Source organism: Dermacentor variabilis, chromosome 1 (assembly GCF_050947875.1).
Source record: "Dermacentor variabilis isolate Ectoservices chromosome 1, ASM5094787v1, whole genome shotgun sequence".
NCBI lineage: Eukaryota > Metazoa > Arthropoda > Arachnida > Ixodida > Ixodidae > Dermacentor > Dermacentor variabilis.
Window position 1 is genome coordinate 197,550,820 of NC_134568.1, and position 24,918 is coordinate 197,575,737.

At 46.4% G+C, this 24,918-nt stretch overlaps 1 protein-coding gene and 1 long non-coding RNA gene across 5 annotated transcripts in view; one reads left to right on the forward strand and one right to left on the reverse strand.

Annotated features, from left to right (window-relative positions):
- LPCAT (lysophosphatidylcholine acyltransferase) overlaps positions 1 to 24,918 on the forward strand; it is a 194,751-nt gene that overhangs the window by 49,675 nt on the left and 120,158 nt on the right. The gene's annotated exons all lie outside the window — the stretch shown is intronic.
- LOC142590572 (uncharacterized) lies at positions 17,342 to 18,634 on the reverse strand. Of its 2 annotated transcripts, none has more exons than XR_012830189.1 (3): positions 18,598 to 18,634; positions 18,366 to 18,452; positions 17,342 to 17,528 (listed from the first exon to the last, which is right to left on the reverse strand). It is a non-coding gene; the product is annotated as an uncharacterized LOC142590572 (long non-coding RNA). The 2 variants fall into 2 exon arrangements; XR_012830190.1 differs by having other exon boundaries at positions 18,361 to 18,452.

The following is a 24,918-nucleotide window of genomic DNA, read 5'->3' on the forward strand; positions in this document are numbered from 1 at the left end:
ATAACTGGAAACGGTGGATGGCGAGCCTCAGCTATTACAAGACAGCTAGAAGTCGCTCGTGGAACTCCTAGACATATGCATAGTCCTGTAGCTAAAAGTAATTGAAGTCGCTCTTCTGACGTGTGGGAAAGTCTGTGTAAGATGGGCACAGAATACACAATTTTTTGTCGTATTAATGGATTGTAAACAGTCAGCATGGACGATACTGATCCGCCCCATGATGTGCCTGCAAGTCTACGAAGTACAGTCACTATCGCATTGACCTCGTTTTCGAGTTTTTTTCATGTGGGGTGCCCAGGATAGCTGCTTATCAAGTATTATGCCAAGAAATCGATGCTGTGTGACAATCATTCGAGGGCGTCCTTCCAGATTAAGAGCGAAATTTTTTAACTGCCTCCGAGTGAAGTACAGCTGTCTTTGCGTGTGATAGAACCATTCCTCTATGTATCTCAAAAATTGATTAATGATATTTATGCCGTCTTGCAATGCAATCTGAAGGAATTGAGCATTAGTCCCAGATGTCCAAATACACACATCGTCTGCATACAGTGAAAACCTTAGCGCACACGTGTCCCGAGCTACAGCGAGAGCACGAAATGGGAAGCTCAGTGTCACAGGATCGCTTAAAGAACGAATTACTAGAAAAATTCGTGGGACAGACGTGTGAGGAGACAGCATGCCGCCGAAATCGCGCCAGCGCCGTTTGCCTAAATTTTCCGTGCGTCTGCGCATTACATTGTAAATTTTATGAGCGTTTTTGTATGCGTCTAAACTTCCGCTCCGTCGGTACGCTCTTTCGGATCGGCGTCTGATGGCTCTTAGGTGTTCATACTCTCCGTCAAATGCATCATAATCTTTTGGAATTGAGACCTTCTTTGTGCATTTGTTCACACTATTCTGCAAAAATTAAAGAAACCGTTCCACCGTTGATTAATTTGATCCGTTAGGCGGTACCGAAAAGCTTTCCAGTCGGCTAGTCTGCTGTACCGCTTGATATCATAGTGCACGCTAGGGTGATTTACAAGTATGAGAAAATGATCACTTCCGCGCGTTTCCATATCTGTTGTCCATCCCACACCATTCACTGGATCACGCGAACACAGGGTAACATCTATGCAGCTTGAATAATTATATCCACAAAAAAATGTTGGCGACCCATCGTTTAAAACAGTCAAGTTGCATTTATCTATGGCGCACTCAATAACGTTACCACGTGCATCACAATGATCACTGCCCCAGATAATGTTGTGTGCATTGAGGTCTCCACATATAGATACATTACAATGAGCTATTTTGAATATATCCACTAGCGGTTCTACTGAAATCTGGTTTGAAGGTTGTAGATATAGATTAATCACTGTTACGCAGTGCTTACCAAAGGATACTTTACATGCGATGAATTCTGGAAAGTCAGAATCACTGGATTGAATTTGATAAGATGGTAAGTCCTTTCTGACGCACAGGAGCACTCTGCTAACAGCACCTTGACGAGACGTCTTGTATATCACATAATTCGAGAGGCGAAAATCGTCACTGATTCCTGCCACTTGAATGCAAAATATTGGAAAGTTGTACAAGCAGTTTACGAAAGTCAGCACACTTCCTTCGAAGACTGTTGACATTCCACGGAAATATGGAGACTTTTTGTAGCGGTTATTCATGTACTGCTTGCCGCAGTTTTGGCTCGGATTGTCGACACAATAGTGCTTCTAGAGGCAACAAAGCCTTCACTTCTGGTAGGTTGCTTGCTTCCGGCAAAGCAGACAGGATTGCCTTAAGCGCTGCGAAAAGCATTGGCAAAATCAGTTGCGTCACCGATGCGATGGTATGGTCGCTATCAACTGACGTTACATCTGTTGTAGGTGCGTAAGGTCGTTGAGAACAATGTGTGCGAATATTGGAGATTTCTGGTGTATTACTTTCTGCGTGTTGTCGTTTGGGTTTCCGTAGCATTGACGCATAAGACTGGGCGCTTGACTGTGATCCTCGTGGATGGTATCTTGATTGCACTGTTGGTTGTTCTCTTGAGGAGGAATAACTTGTTGGTTCTCTTGGCTGTTGGGGTTCCGGTGTCCGCTGAGGTGGGTGACCTTGCACTGGATGAAGAATTTCAAGGTTTGGGGCGGGTTCATTGCGTCGCGGTTGTCTTCTATGGATACGTTCATGTCGACGCATTTGTGCCGCTGCCTTTTTCTGAGGGCAGCCTGAGTAGGAGGCGGAAGGCACATCTAGGCTGAAGAGAGAGAGAGAGAAGGGAAGAAGGAAAGGCAGGGAGGTTAACCAGACTGAGTCCAGTTTGCTACCCTACACGTGGGGAAGGGAATGGGGAGTGAAAGAGAGAGAGAGAGAACTTAGGTATAGGATGTCTATAGTCGGGCACACAAGTCTGTTTCCTTCAGGTAGTGAAAAAGCGCTCGAACTGCTTTCTGCGCTAATGAACTGTGAGGCCAGGCTCCCAAGATCTTCGCTTCCGTAAATGGACTGTCATCCTGTCTATTCAAGGCACACTGGAGAGTCTCACGTTGGTTATCGAAGCGAGAACAGTGGCACAGAAGTTGACTGATGGTCTCTTCACACTTGCACTTAGCGCACATTGGTGAATCCGCCATTCCAATACGATAGCTGTAGGAGTTGGTGAATGCTACTCCTACCCACAGCCGACACAGCAGTGTTGCTTCACGTCGTGGAAGATTCGCTGGTAATTTAAGTTTCAGTGATGGGTCGAGGCTGTATAAGCGACACTTAGAGTTCTGTGGTGTATGCCAGTAACTTAACGTGATGGTACGAGCGAGACTACGAAGCTCTCTTGCAGCGTGGACTCTCGATAAAGGTATAAGGAGTGTCGGCGAGCCAGCCTGTGCACGTCGGGCAGCGTCATCGGCGAGGTGATTACCAACGATGCCTCAATGTCCCGGCAGCCACTGAAATACGATATCATGTCCTCGTTCAGAAGCGCAATGGCAGGTTTCGTTGATTTGTGACACCAGCTGTTCATAATTGCCGTTAGGCTGAAAGAATGACTTGCACTCCTTGTGGTCATGATCTTCTGAGCAGATTTTGCATCGACATGTGCTGTGGCAGTTTTTCGCCATGTGCCCAAATCGCTAGCAATTATAGCAACGAAGTGCTGGTCCTAGATATTCCTCTACAGTATGACTGGTGAAACCTAAGTCAATTCTTCCTGGAATAGGGCAATCGTCTCTGAAAGTCAGAAATACTGTATGAAGTGGATGCAACTTTACTGCTCCATTTTCTTGGCGGGAATACTTTATCTGTCTGCATCTTTCAAGGAGCCTAGTTGTTTGTTTGTATACTGCAGAGGCACATGTCTTACTTTCCCAACTTTTCGCGTGTATGACTCTGGGATGAAGCGCTTGACTTACAGGCCGCCTGCACTTGAGAGCATCAAAAGGCGTTTTGCGGATGCTAAGGAAGCAACGCTGACACTGAAACTTCCATCTCTGGTCGTCCTGAAACACTGTACTTTTTCTTTGGAAGCGGAAACTATTTCGGCAGACACTCGGTTTGGATTCACTTGCCAAAAAGTAGTATCTTCACTTGTAGGGCGAAAGACAACCGGAATGCCTTCTGCTCGTTTTTTCTGATACGTGACCAAAGTAAATGGTGCATCTTCACCCACCTTGTCTTCATCACTTAGCTCATAATTAGATCTTGTTCATGCTTGCTGTCCTCTAGACGAGATTTCTTGCTCTCGGCTTCACCGTCAGTCATTATTCCTGAAGTCGCCGAAGTTGGTTCCAAGTTGTGAAGAACCAAACGTGCCGGCTTTGTGAAGCTTTGTGACGCCTGCAAGGTCCCAGGCTTTTTGTTACTGCCTGTGGTATCATTCATATGGCTTTCTACACTTGGACGAGCATGCTTGTGACGATGTTCTCGGCTTCCGACCACCGTAGTGGCAGGGTAATAGTAAAATACTGAAGTCGTTGCCGCATTATATGGAAATATCGCACGATGAAAGCGGCTGTGTAAATATGCACGCAATTTCGCAAACCGCAAAGTCCAATTTTGTGCCGCTTCTTCGGTTCATTTAAGTGTAAATGGACACTGTTCTGGATGTCATCTTGACAAGGCGCATATTTTGCAAGCCGCGCGTTGGTTTGCGGAATTTCGTGCGTGTAGCCTTATACTAAATCATGCGTGTAACGCCTTCCAGTGAATACTTGTTATGCGCGCATGCATGGTATCGTGCCGTGGAATGCTTGATGCGGGTTCGGCAAAAATATCGGGGACACCTTTCTTACCTGTACTATGTGCAATGCAGTTCTTTCCATGCCTCGCTATTTTTTTTCTTTCGTTTTTATCGGCTATCTTTGCTGGAATCAAGACTTCTTGATAGCTGGCATGCGCCGACCAATAAGAAAATTCTGTTACAAAGAATAACGCAGAAGAGTGCTGTCACGGTGTCCTTGATTGACTCACCTAAGTCTGCTGGCCTCCATTATGCAAGCGTGAGCACCGTAGTTGAAGGTCTTATTTAAAGAAGAAAAAAAAATGAGAAAGATGCCATAGCACTGATTAAGCGAACCTTTATAGGAATTCTCGATGTTTATCGGCACCTTCACGGCAAGCCGTTCACGGGATCAGCGGCCTCGCCTTTTTTAGCCCTTCGCAGATGGAAATCAGCCCGGCTGTGGGAACCGGTCCGCGTCTGTCTGCGGGGCAGAGAACGAGTGTGCGGGAAGACACCATAGCGCGTGTCGGTGCCAGTTTCCCGGAACTTTCCGTATGTTCGACCGCCCCGCTTCCTAAGGCGGTCGAAGACAGGTTCTCTTCCGTCGTCTTCATAGTTTTCTTTGCCATGCCTCCTTCAAGCTTATTTTCACCGTGTCTGCGCGCTCGCTTGCAGTGCTTTCTGCGTCATTCATTCATTCATTCATTCATTCAAATAACTTTATTCAGTGCCCTGCGATTTGGTGGGGTGGTCCTGGACCCCGCCTAGGTTTCGGCCAAGGGTTGTTGGCCCTTGGCGGCTTCCTCGGCTCGCTGGACGGCCCAGAGTTGGTGCTGCAAATCCGAGCTGAGCAACACAGACTCCCAGCGCGTGCGCAGGCTGCCGCTGTTTGAGGCTGCGTCGAATGCGTCAAATATTTAACGTACATCATCTTACGCTCGGCATTCTTTCTTCAGATTAACGCTGAGGCACAGCAAATGGCTGTGACACACGATGAATAGGTATACTTATAGTAGGGTCAAGTTCTCACTGTGAGCAAAATCCCGTTTACTATTATCGTACGTAAATGCAGATTTACATTCAGCCTGACTGTCTCGAAGCGTGGCAGATCGTATACTGACGCACGTGTCCGGAGCAATACTGTGCAGATGTCGGGAGTGGCGCGTGATTCTGCAATTTATGCTTGTCATTTGTACCAAAGGCAGAAACTTTATAGTTTGTCACCATCACCTTACGTTTCCATGCAGTTACTCTTGTTTGTTCAATATCGAACGGGTGTGCTAACGCTCTTCCTCTTGTTTCGCTTGTGTCATTGGCAGGCTTCCAGAAACGGTGCCTCCAGTCTGTCTGCAGACTGGTTCATTATCTTGAGGATCTCTGTCCTATAGCTGAGAAAATAGAACGTTTTAGCATAGCGCGATGCGTTACTGCGATACGCGGCCCGAAGGAATCACATGCGCATGCGCTAGACTATATCGGATATCGGATCGGGCGTCGCGACACGCTGAAATAGCTTTATGAAGGCCAATGTTTCTTCCTTCGATGTCGTGTCCGAGCTGCGGTGCTGGTGTAGTCCAGCCTCGTTTATTCTCAAGTACAGTGCAGTTCTAGTAGAAATAATTAATTAACGAGCTACCGCTAGACGTTTCGACGATCTCTGGCGTCAAGGGTGAACTGATACAGGAATGTAAAGATGGCGGATCCACCCTTGAGTTTCGCTTTTGTCTTCTTTCGGCATATCAAGTCGCCTTATTCTCACGGTACGTATTTGATATTGTACAGATGCGCCATATATGATGTTTTTCAATGGCATCCGACTGATCCGATTCTGCTATTTCCGCTGCTTTGCATTTCAGTTCCTGCCCGTCGTGGTAGCTTAGTGGCCGTTGCACAGCTCAGACACTATATAGAAGGCGCTGCTTAGGTCGCTAAGCGCGATATCCCAGTCCCGGCGGCAGCGGTTGGTATTTGATCTAGAAAAATGTGGGATCACAAAAGAAAATAAGTGGGCATACTTGGTCACAATAAAAGGCTTATATAGGCTCGTTAGCTGGTACTTTCATTGGGCACCTAGTAGCACCTATAGTGACGTCCCAAGTTGGCAGCGAGCGACATTTCTTTGAAAACGTGCCATGTATACAATGTTCAGTTCTTTGTATATGTTATCGTCCTGGTGGTATTGTGCCGTCATTGTGACTCAGAATGTACATACGTGTCGTCTTTTGTTGAAATAAACGTTTTTTCCATACACACACGGCCAGAAACTGACAAACCGCAAAGTTGGGGGAAGAGCCAAAGAAAGCCATAGCTTTAAAATGAATGAATTGAAATCTTGAGTTTTACGTGCCAGAACCACGTTCTGATTATGAGGCGCGCCATAGTGTTGAGGGACTCGGTGTTAATTTTGACCACTAGAGGCTTTTTAACGTGTCCCCAATGCACGGGACACGGGCGTTTTTGCATTTCGCCCCCCATCGGAGTGCGGCAACCGCGACCGGGGTTTGATCGCGCGTAACCTCGTGCTTAGCAACGCAACGCAACACGTACCATAGCCGCTAAGCCACCGCGGCGAGTGCCATCGCTTTACAAGAATGCGGGACTATCTTATATTACGCAGAGAGAAATTTGGCTCCAGGTATTGACGTGTAGAGCTTCGGCATTGTGCAATCACAGCCATGTGTAGATTACGCCTGCCGGTAAGGAAATGTACGATCGCTCCTTTGATCGCACTTCATCGCTGCCAAGGCGGCAGCTTTTGTATTTCAACGCGACAGCGTTAAGTAGCTCGTGTCTCAGAAAAGTCGGTGCCGGCGGCGTTGACCATGAGCGAAAAATCCCGGAAGGCAATTCATAAATAAAAACAACTTGCAAGATGGGCTGGGTGGGAATCGAACCAGGGTCTCCGGATTGTGATCGAGACGGAGACGCTACCACTCAGCTACGAGTTCGATAGTTCAAAGCGCGACAAAAGCGCCTCTAGTGAAAGCGGTGTTGCCTTAGAAACGTGCCGTAGAAAGTTATACTGCGGTGTATATCGGTAATTACGAGCATGTGAATTACAGAAGTCGCAGTTAAACGAGTAGCGAAGTACGTTTCCGCTACATTTCTTCCGCGCTTGGCGCACACGCAGAGCCATCTTGCGGCAAACACAGAAGACCCCCTCCTCGCAATGTACGGCGTTGCCCCGACAGGTGGCGAGCCACTCGCCCGCTTCACCCCTTTGTCTCGTCACGAGCATGCCGAGCGAATGAGTGGGCGGTGCGAACGGGGTGCGACAACGCTATCGCGTTCCACTCTTGAAGGCGAAGCTTAAGCGTCCTGCAATTTTTGTCGCTGGGCTTGGATTCACTGGACTTTTGTATGGTATGATCTTTTGTTTTTTTTATATGTTCCTATATAAGGCCCAACAAGGATTTGTACGCAACGCATTTGATCAACCACTTGAGCTGCATAAGGATACTCTGCATGTATGTGAACTGCAGTGTAGTATATAATTAATTGCTCGTAACAAGCAGTTGCGGAAGAGTGGTTTTAGAAAACAACTCACGACGGAAGTCCCCGATTGTAACATTTTGCCTTTAGAAAATACACGGCGATCTTCGCAGTAAAACTTATCAGGTCGGTTGAGCTGCTGCTACATTCGTAGTTTTCTTCCTGAAAACACCGGATGCTCGGGGATGTGGGTTTCCAGCACCTCCTCTGAAGTTCTAACGCGCAAAAAAAGGCATGCTATAGATATATGCTCCAACGTCAGTAACGCTGTACAGAAGCATTTCCGTCGTAAAGCCGATTGGGCGACAGGCTTCTTTCCGTCTTGATTAATCTTTTTTTTTTACATTTACTCCATCGTGTTAATTTTATTTTTTACTTCAGTTGATGTATGGAAAGTATTGGTGGGTTCTGCTATTTACATTCAAGGTAGCCCGGACTGCTCGCACTACAGTCCCAAACGTAACACGTAGTTAAAAAAACAATTATAAAGAGGTGGGGGGAAGCTGAAATTTGCCGGTGGTTAGAACTCTAACACTGTAAGAAGACATGCGTCTTTTCTCACGTGGCGCACTTGCCGTTCTCTACGGGCGCGGAACAGCCCAGGCGCCTGCGTCGAATCTTCTATCCTGGTGGTTTCCTGTATACCGCAGGCATTGGGCGCAGACATAGAGGGAAAGTTGTTTCGCGGCATTGACCCTGGAGCACGCTGGGTGTGCTTGGTATTCGCGCGGACCGGCCAAGCAGAGCGAAGTGGTGGCCGAGCGGAACTTCGCTTATCGCAGGCAGGGGTAGATGTCCCTCGAGCTACGGTGAGCAGGAAACCCGCGGCGCGCGTCCGGGACCCTCGGGTGCCGGCGGCTCAATTCGGGTGCCCGCGTTGAGGCGATGATAGTGCGATCGCGACTCTGGCCAGCGAACTGCCGTGCCCCCAATATGCCTGAGCACGGCTCCGCGGGGAGATCCCTTGACCAGATTGCGAAGGGGCGCAGCGAGAGCCCCGACGGAGATTATATTCTCGAATGCACGCGGCCTGTTTTTGAGTGGATGGTTTTCCCCTCTGCCTGCAATTGCTTCGTCTCCGTTCTCTTGGCAGTGGGCATCAACTGTGAATCCACTCGACTGGGACCCAAATTTTAAAAAAAAGTGCATGCGATCTGTGAGCCTATGAAAAAAACAACTGGCCCAAGGTGGGAACGAACCCACGTCTTCGCATCACGCGTGCACCAATTGAGCTACCGCGGCGCCGTTTTCCCGCCCACTTTCTGGGGTATTTATGCTTATCTGCTAGAACTAACCCTGGAAGTGTTAGCCAGCGCCACCACTCACAGGCATTGGCGACGGATGTGGAACATGCTTTCTGCCGCAGGCATCACTAGTGCGTGATCTTTTTGGGTAAAGGCAACCGGTCAATAAACCCGCACATGCTATCTGAAGGCAGCAGTGCTGGCGGCTTCGAGACCCTCGCTGTGTAATGAACGAGAAGAAAGGAAACCGAGGGGCCCCGATTTTTACTTAAGAAGCCAACAAAGACGCCAAGGACAGCATAGGGGAAATTACTTGTACTTATTATTTGAACTAAAGAAATGAAAACCTTATGAAGCTGGATGAAAGAGATGGCTGCTTAAGATATATATATATATATATATATATATATATATATTGAAGATCGCCTGCGGCAGCTCGACAGCGTAATTGCAGTCCTTGAGCTGGGTTATTCGATGCGGCGGACAATACTTGCGTGATAAATCGAAATACGTAAAAATGCGTAATCCAGGAATTAACAAAATCTCACTAATAATGTTTTTGCTAGTTTCTTTAAGGCACATATTACAATTTACGAAGTGTAGCCGGTGAGTTTACAAGGCATATCGACTTAGAACGGATTCTGAGGACGGCACCGCGCAACTGGCCGCTCGAGGCACTTTGCGTGCATTGGCGGGCCTCTTTCACGCTCGGAAAAACACTTTTATGCAGCACGTATTGAGCAGCAGAAAACTGTATGGGGAGTTTTTCATGTTGCTCCACAATTTTCTCATTGACACTTATCATCTAATTATAATAATTGAGAAGTTGTTTAATAATTATGACTAATTATCTAACTAGGTGGAATGAAAAAAATAATTTCAGTATCTCCAAGCGATGGCAAGCAACATTTCCTTGGTTCTGTCCAGCTACGTGGCACTTGCGTAAGTTTAAATCTTGGTGAATGATAGTTGGGACACCCTGTATATGGTACCTGCCATGGTTGTTTAGTGGCTATGGTGTTGAACAACTAAAAGCACGAGGCTGCGGGATCGAATCCCGGCCACGGCGGCCGCATTTCGATGGGGGCTATATACGAAAACACCCGTGTACTTAAGATTTAGGTGCCCCATCACGGCGTGCTTCATAATGAGATCGTGGTTTTTGCATGTAAAACTCCATAATAATTTTTTAAACCCCGTATATGGTTATGATGTGAGAAATGCTAATGATTTGGAACGCTCCTAAAGGGTTTCCTCTGTGGCGTATACCTTTTAGCCGACTCTTGCTAATACTTGGAAATGAAAACTGCAAGCTAGGCTTTTTATGCTCAAAACAGAGAATGAAGTCACAGAGTTCTAGGCCAAGACGGCGCCAACGTCGACGCCGCCGATGCAACTGAGAAATCCCGGTAACAAGGTTGTATTGCTGTAGAAAGTAGTTAAAGTAACGCCTTTAGCAGATCTGTATTGCAAAGGAACCTTCGATCGCTTTATAATACCCAAACCCGCGCAACTGCTCCGTTAACTTGCATGCGCCAGCGCTGCTGATTTTATGCTGTTCAACACAAATTACTAAGCTTTGCAACCCTCTATGTGTTATATGCTCCATTCCATGCTCTGCAACAATATACTTGTAGCTAACAAGTCGTTCTCGTCCAGGCCATCACGCTGTCCTTGTCCAAAGGAAAAAGAACGCCTGGTAAAGTTTCCTACGCTGCATGTGACAATCAAAGAGCCGTAGCGCGTGCCCATCATAAACAAGGGAAAACCAAAACATTGCAAAAAAAGTGCTCTTACCTTTCTTTCTTTCTTTCTTTTCTCTTTTTTTGCTAATGTCAAAATCGCATGATAGAATTCATGCATATATTCTCTACCACGAATCTCTTGGGGATAAGCAAAACGTTCTCTTCTTTGGAGGACGGCGGTGCCTGCGATATCTGAAAAAAAAAGGAAAAGAAAAGCAAAATACGGGAAAGCCCAAACGACTTATACGGATGTGTGTTTTAGGGCCGCTTTGAGTGTTCTCTGTGCACGACGGAATGTCTCGTAAGGCGGAGCCATTGTTTCGTGGCACGGCAGGCTTTTGTTGAATCAGGGAGTTTTAGACCGGGAAATTAGGTGTGCTGCAAGGCCGAATGAATTGCGATGACATTGCCCGTCGTGCTGCTTATCGGGTTCGCCTATACAGCAGGCATGCAGCAGATCAGCAGCTGAATATACGTATATACAACTGCCTGAAATACACGCCAAAGCGCGCGGACGCCCGCAATACCAGCGTGTGATAAGCAACGCCGACTAGATTGTCGATAACCTCCGAAGTGATGCCCGCCGGCAGCACAGCTGCGGCGATCAATTTCGCGCGGACCGGGTCGTCGTATGTCTAATGAAAGCGCACGCTTACCCATTTGGTTGGTCGCACTTTGCCGGTGAAGATAATTTACACCCTCGGCATGTCTTCCACTATCAGCGCCCCTTTACGCCTCAAACAGAATTGCCGTTAGCGTTGAATTGATACTGGCAGGAGTCACAAATGTGTGCCCGTAAATAGGCTTAATCTTTAGAAGCCTCGAGGAGACGCTGGCCGCCGTACGGGACCACACTTGCACAACACATTCACCGGTCACCGTTGCCGTCGCCGAACTGCGAACAGACCAAATTTCTGCGTCTAGCACTGTGTAAAAAACGGTAGACAAAATTTTACCGCTACTATGTGTGACGGCGTGGGACCCTGATTGCTGTTTTCGAAGTGGCCTCATCATTATGTGAATACAGAGGCATCCTGTGCGCCCAAGAAAAAGGCCATGTTCGCTGCCTTTAATTGACCGCAGGTGGCTCATCACCCCTTCGCGGTTTTCTGATTTCACTCGCGTGGAGTGTAATTGACTGACCTTGACGTCCCGCTGTTCAGATTGCCACGCCGACGATTAGTTTGTTGGATCACTTGAAAGCAAATGTTTTACTTTCTTTTTTCTCCCGGGTAAATTGGCACATTTTGTGTGACTGGGCGTTGCAGTTTCGAAGCTCACGCCTGGCGTGTAATCAACGTTCGGATACTAAACAGGGCTTATAGCTCTGCTGTGAGTGCGATAATTCGAGTCTCCGCGATCGAACCGTCTTGCTATGCCTTTCACTGTTAGTCTGTAGTTGAAGCTGCTCATTATTTTTAGCAAGAGCTATTGTGTTTGCACATTTGTTTCCCTAGTAGGATAGGGCGTCATTATATATAATTTAGCTATTTACTTTCTGACAGCCACGGCCGGACTGGTACAATACGGTGGATCATTAGTCGCCTCATCAAGGCGACAAGATGCACGTGAATATAATGAGAAATAAGAACTCTAGCGCAAAACAGCGACATGCAGCCTTAGCTTACCACAAAGCACATGGAAACGTAAATCTCTATTGACAAGCATATGAAGGGAGGACGTTTCACATGTGAGCGTGCCACTCGGAGAGAAAGAAACTCAGGAAGTCTGTTTGATCTATGAAGGAAAACTTATAAAGTGCATTGAACACATACGAACAAAAAAAAAACACTCAAGACAAAAAAAAAGGAAAAAAAAACTCAGTGCTCTTCCATTCTGTGAAGAAAGATGCCCAGTGAAGATATATGGGGCCTGTGAGGATTGGGAGGTCAATCCCACCGCTCGTAAGCAGTTGTCAAGATTGGAGTCGGGCATGAATTACATAGTAGCTGGCCCATGCCGTCGTCCAACTTATCCACGCTGAGGACGTTGTTGAAGGGAAGAACTGCTTTTCATCGAGAACGATGAATATGGGTTTATTTACAGTATCTACATAAGGACGTTGCAGTTCATCAGTCTAGCATGACTGCGAGAGAAAGTACAATGAGCAGCCGCACAACAGCGGTTTATAAACACTCGGTCCTCCCTCGATCCCTAGGTGAGGGAAAGGTTCGACCAGTCATCGTAAACGAGCCGCCTCTTTGCGCGAGGGCTTACACACACACTTCCGCACAGGTTCACGGTCCCGAAGCGAGGTCAGACGGTCTTCGCAGAACTCGGGGCTGACGTCAGGAACGGTGCGTGGGAAGGGGCCTCCGACTAAGTTCCCTCGGGGACTCTCTTGTTCACAGCAGACCGGGTCGGCGGTGGCGTGTTCCGTCACAAAGCCTGGTTCGTCAAACTCATCTCGGCAATCCCGCGACGCAGAGTGGCCGACGTGGCGCATTGTCCTACGGACGCAGTAGACTTAGTGACGCCGTTTGGCTAGAGGATGACGGTGGCTTTCCAGGAAAAGTTGGCGCCGCTGTCGCAACTGGCTGGCAAAACTTGCACTTCCGCAGGCCGTTCTTAACAGCGCTTCCATGGCCCGGAAAATCTCGACTGTCCAGCGCTGACAACCGCTGGGCAGGAAGAGAACGTCTGGTGGCCAGGGGGTGATGCCTTGGCTCGCAGCGACCACTTGTGTAATGATGCTACCGCCACAAAACATCCAACAAGGACAGGCAACTGCAAAACGAACCTCACAACACGGCTCTGCGCCGAGATGACGTACCTTGGAACTCACTTTAGACCCGCCAGGCTTCAAAGTAAACATAAGTGTAGAAACAAAAAATGCTGCATTTCGCTATGCCAATTTTTGAAGCAATTTCGTGCTGACAAATTCAGCAATCATGGAGGGAATCCTGCTAAATGAGAGGGGATCTTCTTGGCTTAACAAAATTAACACTAGTAACCCTAAAATTTAGGCGGGACACTTAAACGCAGAATTCAAATTAGCCTGCTCAAACCACCGCATTGCTATGCAACTTTCCCTTCTTATATCTAACGGAGAAGTTGTACTCTTGGAGAGTGAGGCTCCATCGGAGCAAGCGGCCATTTTTGTGTGACATTTAATTGAGCCACGTCAGAGGACAGTGGTCGGTCTCGAAGATTAACTTCGCTCCGTACAAGTAACACGACAACTCCTGGGCGGCCCAAACTAAACAAGCGCATTCCTTCTCTGAAGCGTTGTAGGCTTCCTCTCTTACATTTAGTTTACGGCTGGCATAGAGGATAGGATGCTGCTCGTTATTGTCGCCGACCTGACCAAGTACCACGCCCTTACCTCTGTCGCGTGCGTCGCATTGAACTATGAATTCCTTTGTGTAGTCTGGCGCGCGAAGCACAGTACGAGAAACCAATAGCGTTTTCAAACTTTGGAAAGCGTTCGCTTTGTCCTTATCTCAGTGTACGCTACTCGGTGCTCCCTTTCGGAGGGCGTCCGTTAATGGACTTGCCATTTGCGAGTAATTCGGAATGTACTGTTGATAGTACCCCACAATTCCCAAAAATGAACGAAGGTCTGTTTTCGTGCGCGGCTGAGAAAATTCTCCAATCGTAGCTATTTTCAGCTCGGCCGGCCGTCTCGTGCCCTGGCCGACAACATGGCACAGATAAGTAACCTGCGAACAACCAAATCTACACTTTTCCGCTTTCATCGTTAAGCCGGCTTCCCTCAACCGTGAGGACACCTGTTTGAGGTGCGATACGTGTTGTTCCCAGCTGTCCGAAAAAATTGTTACATCATCAAGATATGGCAAGGTGAACTCCTGCAAGTCTCTTAGGACAATATCCATTAATTTAGAGAAGCTAAACGGCGCGTTCTTCAGCCCGAAGCCGAGTGCGAGAGGGCGAAAAGTGCCTAGAAGTGAGATGAATGCGGCATAGCGGCTGGCACTTTCTGAAAGGGGAACTTGCCAGTACCCCCGCACGAGATCTCTAGTTGAAATGTATTTAGCAGCGCTAACTCTTTCAATTCGTTCCTCAATGTTGGGTATCGGGTACAGCTGATCCCTAGTGATGGAATTTAACTTCCTGTAGTCAAGACACGGACGAGGGTCCTTGTTAGGGGTTTCTACCAGTTTTAGCGGTGACGTGTAGTCACTCTCAGCGGGCTCAATAACTTCCAACTCTGGCATGCGCTGTATCTCTGCCTCCATAATTTCTCTCTGTCTTGGAGACACCCTGTAAGGCTTTGATCTTACGGGTTGGGTTGATGTCAGCTCTATTTCATGCGTTATTAGTTCGGTTCTACCTGGCCAATCTCTGAATCTGTCGAGATATTCCCCTAACACCCCTTTTAGCTCACTTAGCTGCTCGGGTCCAAGAGGGTGCGAGCTTACCGAATGTTTTACTACTTCTTCTAGGCCGATTTCAGAGTTGGAAGTCGCCTTATAGTCCTTTAACTTGGTACTAGTGCCATCCTGCTCTTTGATGGTATTGTTAACGACTCCGCTCCGCTCTACATACGGCTTCATCAAATTGCAATGATATATCCTCACCTCCTTCCTGCGGCCGGGCATTTTCAGAGCATAGTTAGTATCTAAAAGTTTGTGCAACAGTTTAACGGGCCCGTCCCAGTGAACTTCAAGCTTGTTCTTTCTTGAAGGTTTGAGGATCATTACCTGGTCTCCGCGTTAAACGTACGAAGCCTCGCATTCTTGTCGTAATAGAATTTGGCGTTCTTTTGAGCTACTCCCATGTTATTTTCGACTAGTTCTTGGGTTGCACTTAGCCGTTCCAGCAGATTTAGCACATATTCAACAACTGTAGGACTCTCTCCTCTTTCCTCCCACATCTCTCTTAACATTCTCAGTGGAGAACGGAGTGTCCTCCCATACACTAGTTCTGCTGGCGAGAACCCTGTAGCCTCATGTGAAACCGTTCGCAAAGCAAACAAAGTTGCCGGCAGACAGTTCTCACAGTCCTCCTTGTGCTCGTAACAGAGCGCACGCAAAACTCGCTTAAGCACCGAATGCCACCTCTCTACACTGTTTGACTGAGGGTGATACACAGAACTGTGTATTAACTTTACCCCGCACTTTTGCAAGAATGTGGAAGTCAGTGCGCTCGTGAATACTGACCCTTGATCCGCCTGAATTTCGGCTGTAAACCCAACTCGTGCAAATACTGTCAAAAGCGCGTCTACTACTTCGGTGGAGCTGAGCTCTTTCAGAGGGATTGCTTCTGGAAACTTTGTAGCCGGACAGAGCATGGTAAACAAGTACCTGTAACCCGATTTTGTTTTTGGTAGAGGCCCTACCGTGTCTTTCACAAGTCGTCTGAAAGGCTCTGTTATTAAGTGCACTACCTTTAGTAGAGCTTTCCGTGTCTCTCCTGGTTTACCCGAGCGCTGGCAGGCGTCGCATGATCTTACGACGTTTTCTACGTCTTTGAAACAGCCAGGCCAGTAGTATTCCACAAGCAATCTTTCCTTTGATTTGTTTATGCCTAGGTGGCCGAACCACCCATTTCCATGACAGAGACTCAAAAGGTCCTCCCGGTACTTAGTAGGTACGACTAACTGATCTAGAATCCTACCCTTTCGATCTCTGTAGTGCCGATACAACAATCCTCCTCTCTCATGTATCGTCACCTTGCGCCTAGCAATGCCTTCTTTAGTTGTGTGATGTAATTTAGCTAAGCTGTCATCATTCTTTTGCTCGGCTGCCAGTGACTCTTTGTCCACACGTAAGAGCTGATCAAAGTTCTTGGAGGCCGGTGATAATAACGACCCTGTCTCGCTTGCGATTGCGTCAGCTTGCTCTTCTTGCAGGCGTGAACTTTGACACCCTAGTGATACGCTCTCATTGAGCGGGTCAGCTGGCCCCTTATAAAAATTTCTAGCAACATTTTTTAGACAGTCTATAGACTTTTGTTACTAGAACCTACCAACAGTCAATTGAAATCCTACCAGCTGTCTTTATACATCCTAACAACGCTCTAGTAACACCCTAGAAACAATTGGCCACCAACTTTCAATAGAAACATGTTCATAGGATGTCTTTAAACTTCCTACCAATTTCCTATGAACATTTGTCTTTATACACCCTAGTAACATTCTTTCAAAAGAGAAATGTTCATATATTTTCTGTTAACTTCCTACCAACCCCCTATTAACAAGCTTTCTTTATACACCGTATTAACATTCTTTCAAAAGAAAAATGTTCATATATTTTCTGTTGACTTCCTACCAATCCCCTATTAACAAGCTTTCTTTATACACCGTATTAACATTCTTTCAAAAGAAAAATGTTCATATATTTTCTGTTGACTTTCTACCAATCCCCTATTAACATTTGTCTTTATACACCCTAGTAACATCCTATCAAGAATTGGATCCTATCAAGAATTGGCTACCGTACTTCAACTGAAGCATGTTCATAGATGGTCTGTAAACGTTCTACTAACCGTCAACCAACACAAGTCTTTAGGCTCTTTAGTAACACTCTGACAAAATTTTACTTACATGTGCTTATGTACTTGGTATTGACGTCTTACTATTCCCCTAGTAACATTTGTCCCACATACGACCTAGTAGCATAGTGTAAACATTTGTCAGTATGTGTGAACATGTTGGTAAACGGCAGTATGCAACCTAGAAGGTGCGCGTAAATGGAAAACAAATGCAAGTTTGCACTGAAAGAAGTTTATTCACACGAAAATATTTACACAGAATTGTGAGAGAAGTAGTAGAGAAATTAAAAAAAATGAATAATGACTTGGTTGATTACGGCATGGCAGCTGTCGCATAATCTCTAGCAAGCATCGATTATGCAAGCTGATGTCTCAGAATGCTTGCAGAATGAACCAACCCTGCACAGAAACAAGATGGTCAGTGTTAACATCATGTTCAGGTTAGCATATCACATACATAGAACAGCTTTTTAAGGTTCACATGAATGCTAAAATTGTGACCGACATCCCTGTTTACTTGCAGAGGAGATGGCAAGGATGGGGCACATTATTCAATGCATATCCTTTGCTGCGTTGTATTTACTACGTATCATTAAAATTAGGAAAGTGTACAAAATGGGTTTCTCTACCAATTACCTGCATAAATGAGTTACTCACTAAAAAGTTAATTACATGGTTTATTCATGGTGAAATTTGTAGCACGCACAATAGACACGGACGCAGAGAAGGTGGACACGCGAGCGCTTACTCAAAGCTGGTTATTTTTGGGAGGAATGAACGTAACAGCGCCAGCTAGCTGCACCGAGCATGTGCAAAACGTGTCATCCATTTTTATATAAACAGATGACAGAGCTTGAAGCAGTATTCAAGAATACAAATGCTTTGTCAGTGATAGCAACCAATGGCTGACTGATGCATTTTTAAGCACATATTATATAGAACGCTTCTGTAATTTGACGTGTTCGTTTATTTTTACTCGAAAACAAAATATCAGTGTCAAAAAATACCGGTTCACAATGACATAGGTTGCAGTGGTTAAACAGGTGCGAATGATTTTCTTTCACATTCGCACTTGTCTATCCAGTGCAACCTATGTCATTGTGAACCGGTTCGCTGAAAAATATGTAATTGTGAACCGTGAAGCTATACGCTCAATATTTTACTGTTTCTCATCCTGTGCAGCCAGAGTAGGAAAGAGCAAAGAATGAGTTCATGATCAGACAATATTTACCAGACCTTAGTCATTGCGAACGCTGTGAAAACGAAGGATTTGTACGCTTCGTGTTTATAGCAACTTCAAGCGAACCCCATGACGCGGGGCAGCTGAAAAAGGTAAGAAAATCGTTCTTAGAACATTTCACGTCGTTACAGTTTGCGCTATAATAACCTGCCAAAATGCGGCATTAGAAACTGAAATAAAATAACATCAAAATAATATGTTTATGAAAAATGATGGAAAAGAACATACCTTTTATTATAATTTGGAGATAAACATCGGCGCAAAGCAGTCTTGAGGAACAGCTGTTCGCTATTTGTGCAGTTTAAAACACGGACAGTACCAATATTAAATCACTTCACACGACACTGCATCGCAGCTGGCAGAGAAGTTCCAGAAACGCTCACATCACGGAACGAAGAAAGCACCGTGGGCTTCGCAAACACCTTGCTGGTTGGCTTGCATCGATGAATTAGCTACAACACAGCATAAGCATAAATAGCAGCAAAAATAGCTAGATTGCTGCTACGAAACGCCACGAAACACCTACATCGCTCCGACCGTACCATGCCGGCGTCGCAAAGGAACTGATAGCGATTGCGATGGTCTTCCTCTTTGCCTCGACTCGGCCAACTGTGAAATTTGTGCACATGCGCGGGAGAGGCATGGGACATTCTTTCCATCCACCTGCTTCGCCTTGACCGCCGCGGAACTAAAGCCCCTCTTTAAGCCGAAACATGCACCCCCCCCCCTCCCCCGCTACCTTGCGATGGTTGACTCACACCTAGACATTCCTCGCCTCTTGGTGAAAGCTGTGGCCGGCCTTTGTGTACGCACCCCTTTCTGGGAACTGCACTTAGAGGGAGGAATGTACCTCATGGCCGAGGTTGAAAAAAAATAAAAACTGAGAAGGTAGCTGGCTCAATTTTGTTGGGCATTTAGGGGCTGTATAGTTTTATCTTTCGAGACAATTATTCTTCTGAAAACCGACTTTTTTCTCGAAATGTAATAAACATAGAACAATAAAATCATATTGGGTAAATTATGTGGTTATTCTATTTTGCGCAAGAGCATCCTTTAGCACTTGCTGCTTTCAAAGATAAAACATTGCTCCCTGGCGCCCAGCGGTGAAGCACATTGCAGTACTATTTTTATAGTCAAATATATGTCCGAAGCGGGGCGGCTATGACGTTAGCAGTTTTCAGACGCCCGAAGCACGGCAAAAGCATGGCCTTTGATATCCTGGCTGTTGGTATACGGAATGCCATTATTACGGATGTCATGACCCCTTGTCGGAGCTCAAAATTTTGTCGCCGTGTTGTGAAGCAAGATCACTGAATGTTAAGAATGCATAATTATTTCTTTTCGATCTGTTTTCACACACAGCACGCTACCATCGCCATAAAGCACATCAGTTGACATAGTTACTTTGCCTTCACTTTGATGCAAGGTCCTATTTCCTTTAATATGCAGAAGCCGTCGGTAGGAGGCAGGGACGAAAGCGTGCGAATATGAACGCGTAGAAAGCTACATTTTTTTATACTGTAAGGGTAATTTAATTATTTTTTCACAGAAAAGTGTTGCTTGCACAGAGTTCAGCTTTTCTTTCTATTCGACCTGTGCGCTTCTCAGGTCAATACACGCTCTCACTCAGCAGTAGTTGTATTTTGCAGCCTTTTGGACATTTGAGCGGCAACGTTCCAGCGCCGTGTTACCCTGAGTTTCGTTTCTTTTTCTTCTTTTTAATAAATATCGTGACGCTACTATGCTGACACGTTCCAGCTTAGGGCGTACTATTTATATCGCAGAATGCACTGACCTAATTATCTCGTTGCAAAGCTAATTGGTGGCATTGCAATAGCAGTGCGTGGTAAGGGCAAATTTACGCTCGAGCCTTACACCACACCACCCGCCTGCCCGCACGCATGTGGTCGGGTGAAAATTTGCACATTTCGTAGACTGGTACACACATTTCGGTTTACACTGCATGTGCGAGCCCAGTGTATGCCAAAGTTTGTGAACCAGTGGGCGAAATGTACAGTTTTCTGCACGACCGCATACGTCACGGCTCAAGCGTAAATCGGCCTTAAATTAACCAGCCCCAAGGTCGGGATAAAGCTCTGCAACTGGTGCGCGGCCTGCACAGTAGTTCGCTATCACACCGGTCGGGTGGTGTAGCGCAAGCAAATTTTCTCGGAGTGTGCTGACGTCACCGCGCGCTCACATAGTCCAGTAGATCCTCTAAAAGATTAGTTCTAAGAATTTACGAACATATTTCTTTAAACATTTTAGGAGCACTCCGTCAACAATTGGCTACCGACTTGGATTGGGACTATGATTTAAAACAATGAGCTTGACTCCTGAGTATGTCATATACCGGCATTAATGTGTGTTAGAAAAATTTATCAGAAACTCTCAGGTTATTTCCCATTCTAAATATTTTTTGGCAAACAGTACGAGCTGTGGACGTACTGAGGATACATGTCCTTCAAACAAAAAAATATAGTTCGATGATGTATAGTACAACATTCTTTATACAAAAGTAAGAAGGAGGTCTTTTAACGGTGTATTGAAAATATTCTTTATACAAAAGTAAGAAGAAAGTCTGTTCACAGTGTATTGAAAATATTCTTTATACAAAAGTAAGAAGGAAGTCTTTTAACGGTGTATTTAAAACATTCTTTATACAAAAGTAATAAGGAAGTCTGTTAACAGCGTATTGAAAATATTCTTTATACAAAAGTAAGAAGGAAGTCTTTTAACGGTGTATTTAAAACATTCTTTATACAAAAGTAATAAGAAAGTCTGTTAACAGTGTATTGAAAATATTCTTTATAGAGAAGTAAGAAGAAAGTCTGTTAACGGTGTATTGAAAATATTCTTTATACAAAAGTCAGAAGGAAGTATTTTGACTGTGTATGAACAAATGTTACTAGAATGTAAATGTTAATAGACTGTCAATAAAGTAAATAGAAAGTTGGTAGGAGTTCTAAAGAATGTTAACGTTCATTTTTATAAGGGGCAGGCTTTCCTCAACCGTTGTTTTGTCCCTCGAGCCTAGCTCGGATTCGGTTATTGAAGTTATCTCCTTTGCTACTTCCACTGGAGCGGTTTGTGCATTTTCAGCCGAAAGCGACGTGATTTTACGAGCTTGGCCTCGCGTCAATGCCTGTACTACGCCCTCTCCCAGTTTAAGCCATTTGTCACGCAGTAACTCATTCGAACGATTGGAAAAAATGTAAGGGTACTGCAGTGACAATAATTTGGAAACTGCAGCCTCGGTCACTAGCTCCCTGAACGGTCCACTGATTTTCACTTTGGCCTTGGGCAGACACACGCTGTGTTCCTCTACAACCTGTTTGATCCATGCTAATTCTCCCGTGAAGTCATCTACCTTCACGTAAGACGGATGGACAGTGTCCATCGTGGCGGCACTGTCTCGCAGCCCCGGCATGGTTTACCATTAACTTGCAGGTCTTGAAGATATGGGCTTAAAAGTTCCATATTCTCGTCCTTTTCATCCACGTAGGAGAAAACTACGCTAGGCTTCCCGCAGTTTACAGCTATATGTCCCAGTTTGTGGCATTTATAACAGCGGATTGGTCTGAAAGATTCAAATTTTCTTTTCTGCTCTTTTGGTACTGTTTCCCGTTTGATTTCTCCTCGCTCTTTTCTAAAGGCTTTTCCTCCACGTCTACAGGCTCCGATAGTCTAGTCTGCGAACCCCTTTTGAACGGAAATGGTTTCCGCGGTCCATTACGACCGTCCCAATTACCGTCCTCGGTGTTCAGCTTTCTACGCGTTGCGTACTCTTCGGCTAATTCCGCAGCCCTTTCCGCAGTGTTTACATCTCCTCTGTCTTGCACCCACAGCTTCACAGATGGTGGGATACTTTTGTAAACCTTCTCTAGACAGATGCATTCAATGATCCTGTCTCTGCTCTCGTACGCTTCCGCGATTTTCAGCCACTCGACTAGGTTTGCCTTTAAGGTATATGCAAACTCCGGATACCCCTCGCTATCTTTCTTGCCTGTGCTCCTAAACCTTGTGGGATTTTCAGTCCTTTCAAAATTGCATAGCAACAAGCCTATGTCGGTCCCGACCTCAAATAGCTTTAACAGCCTGTCCATGCGGTATGATTCTGCCTCACTTTATCGTCCCAGAGCCCCTTCACTTCTTTGAGACAGCTCCAAACGTTTGCTTTCAAGTTCAATTTGCATTTTTCTTAACTCGCGATCTTCTGTCTCTCTGTCCCGTTTCTCTCTTTCTTTCAGAAGTTCCAACCGCATTTCAATTTCTTCCTCACTGGCCTGTTCGGAAATTAGCTGCAATAATTCTGATTTTAGCATTTCCTTGCGTACATTGTTGGTGAGGCCCAGTTCCTCACCAACAATCAACAGTTCGTCTCTCAGCAGTGTCCTTAACTCCATGATTGCTGCTTTACTGCCTTGGTGCTGCTCGCTAAACCTACCTAGAAAACACAACCTAGCTAACAATAAAAAATCTAGCTTCCCTACTGTTCTAAACAGAACAACCACAAAATGAAGCCTAGAGAGTCAAAGCAAGAACCAAGCACTCACCGCAGACACAGCACCACGTCGCGAAGTCCGTCTCACCGCTGTCAGCCACCAGTGAGGATTGGGAGGTCAATCCCACCGCTCGTAACCAGTTGTCAAGATTGGAGTCGGGCATGAATTACATGGTAGCTGGCCCATGCCATCGTCCAACTTATCCACGCTGAGGACGTTGTTGAAGGGAAGGACTGCTTTTCATCGAGAACGATGATTATGGGTTTATTTACAGTATCTACATAAGGACGTTGCAGTTCATCAGTCTAGCATGACTGCGAGAGAAAGTACAATGAGCAGCCGCACAACAGCGGTTTATGAACACTCGGTCCTCCCTCAATCCCTAGGTGAGGGAAAGGTTCGACCAGTCATCGTAAACGAGTCGCCTCTTTGCGCGAGGGCTTACAAACACACTTCCGCACGGGTTCATGGTCCCGAAGCGAGGTCAGGCGGTCTTCGCAGAACTCGGGGCTGACGTCAGGAACGGTGCGTGGGAAGGGGCCTCCGACTAAGTTCCCTCGGGGACTCTCTTGTTCATAGCAGACCGGGTCGGCGGTGGCGTGTTCCGTCACAAAGCCTGGTTCGTCAAACTCATCTCGGCACTCCCGCGACGCAGAGTGGCCGACGTGGCGCATTGTCCTACGGACACAGTAGACTTAGTGACGCCGTTTGGCTAGAGGATGACGGTGGCTTTCCAGGAAAAGTTGACGCCGCTGTCGCAACTGGCTGGCAAAACTTGCACCTCAGCAGGCCGTTCTTAACAGGCCCCTTAATGGTGAACTGCACGTCCGCCGCGGGTCGGCGCGGTATTGCACTATTTTCGGGGTCGGCCCACGTATGGAGAGTGCTTAATGCCTACTTCACCTCCGCCGTTATTCGGCCTGGTATTTCACTACCTTCGGGATTGGCCCACGTATGGGGAGTGCGTAACGCCTACTTCACCTCCGCCGCGGGTCGGCCCGGCATTGCACTGCCTTCGGAATCGGCCCACGTATGGGGAGTGCTTAACGCCTGCTTCACCTCCGCGGTGGGTCCGCCCGGCATTGCACTACCTTCGGGATCTTTTTCTACTCGCGGACACGATAGTGGGGAAAGTAGCCCTTAACAGCTTCGCTGTCAAAAAACGTGCATAAACCATCGCTGACGAATGTCAATGTAGGCGAATAGCCGAACGCTTCTAGAAAGCTAGCCACTTTGTGAAAGGAATGATCAGCTTAAGCGTATATTCGTTGCAGCGAGGACATTTATGGAGCGTTTGTATTGTCATTGCGTGATTGCGCATATAGAGAACAGAACCGCTAAGCACTGCACCTGCAATGATCCCGGAGCCCTCTCCTGCAGCTGCCACAGGGGAAGGGGTGCGGGGCGGGAGAAGAGCAAAGCTGTCCTCCCCGAACGCCTCACAACAGCGTCTAAACGCTCAAACGTCCCAAAGTGCTCGCGTGACAGCACGTGCCGCCAGGCCCGGCTATTCGCTTACACGCACAACTCTGGTACGCTTAAGAGACGATGTCACGAAGTATCCATGTTTGCAATGGAGCAGAGTTGTACAGCCGGTCGCAAAATGTTACGTACCACGTGACATAGTAAAACGCTGAATTTCCGAGCAGCCTCTAAAACTAGCCATTGAAACAATATACACCATTTTGTTGTCCGCATATATACTAAGAGCGGCTAGAAATGCCAACACTAGTCTTCGTTTCGAGGCTGCTGAGGTATTAACCTTTTTCTCAGATTCCGTGGTCTGTAACATCTTGTGGCCGGGTGTACTTCAGCATTGCGGCCCATTACCTATTTTCAAAGCCTCCGTGATAGGCCTGGCTGCTTAACAAACTTTGCAAAAAAATGTTTTACCGTTGCAAATGCCGTATCTATAATTCATAAGTTTGTGAGAACTGCGTTCGCAGCCCAGGCTTTTATTTAATCTAATATATTCACTTTTGGCGTTCGTCGCCGAACGCGCCCTTTGTATCAGCGGGAAAAGTGCGACCACCGACTACAAACC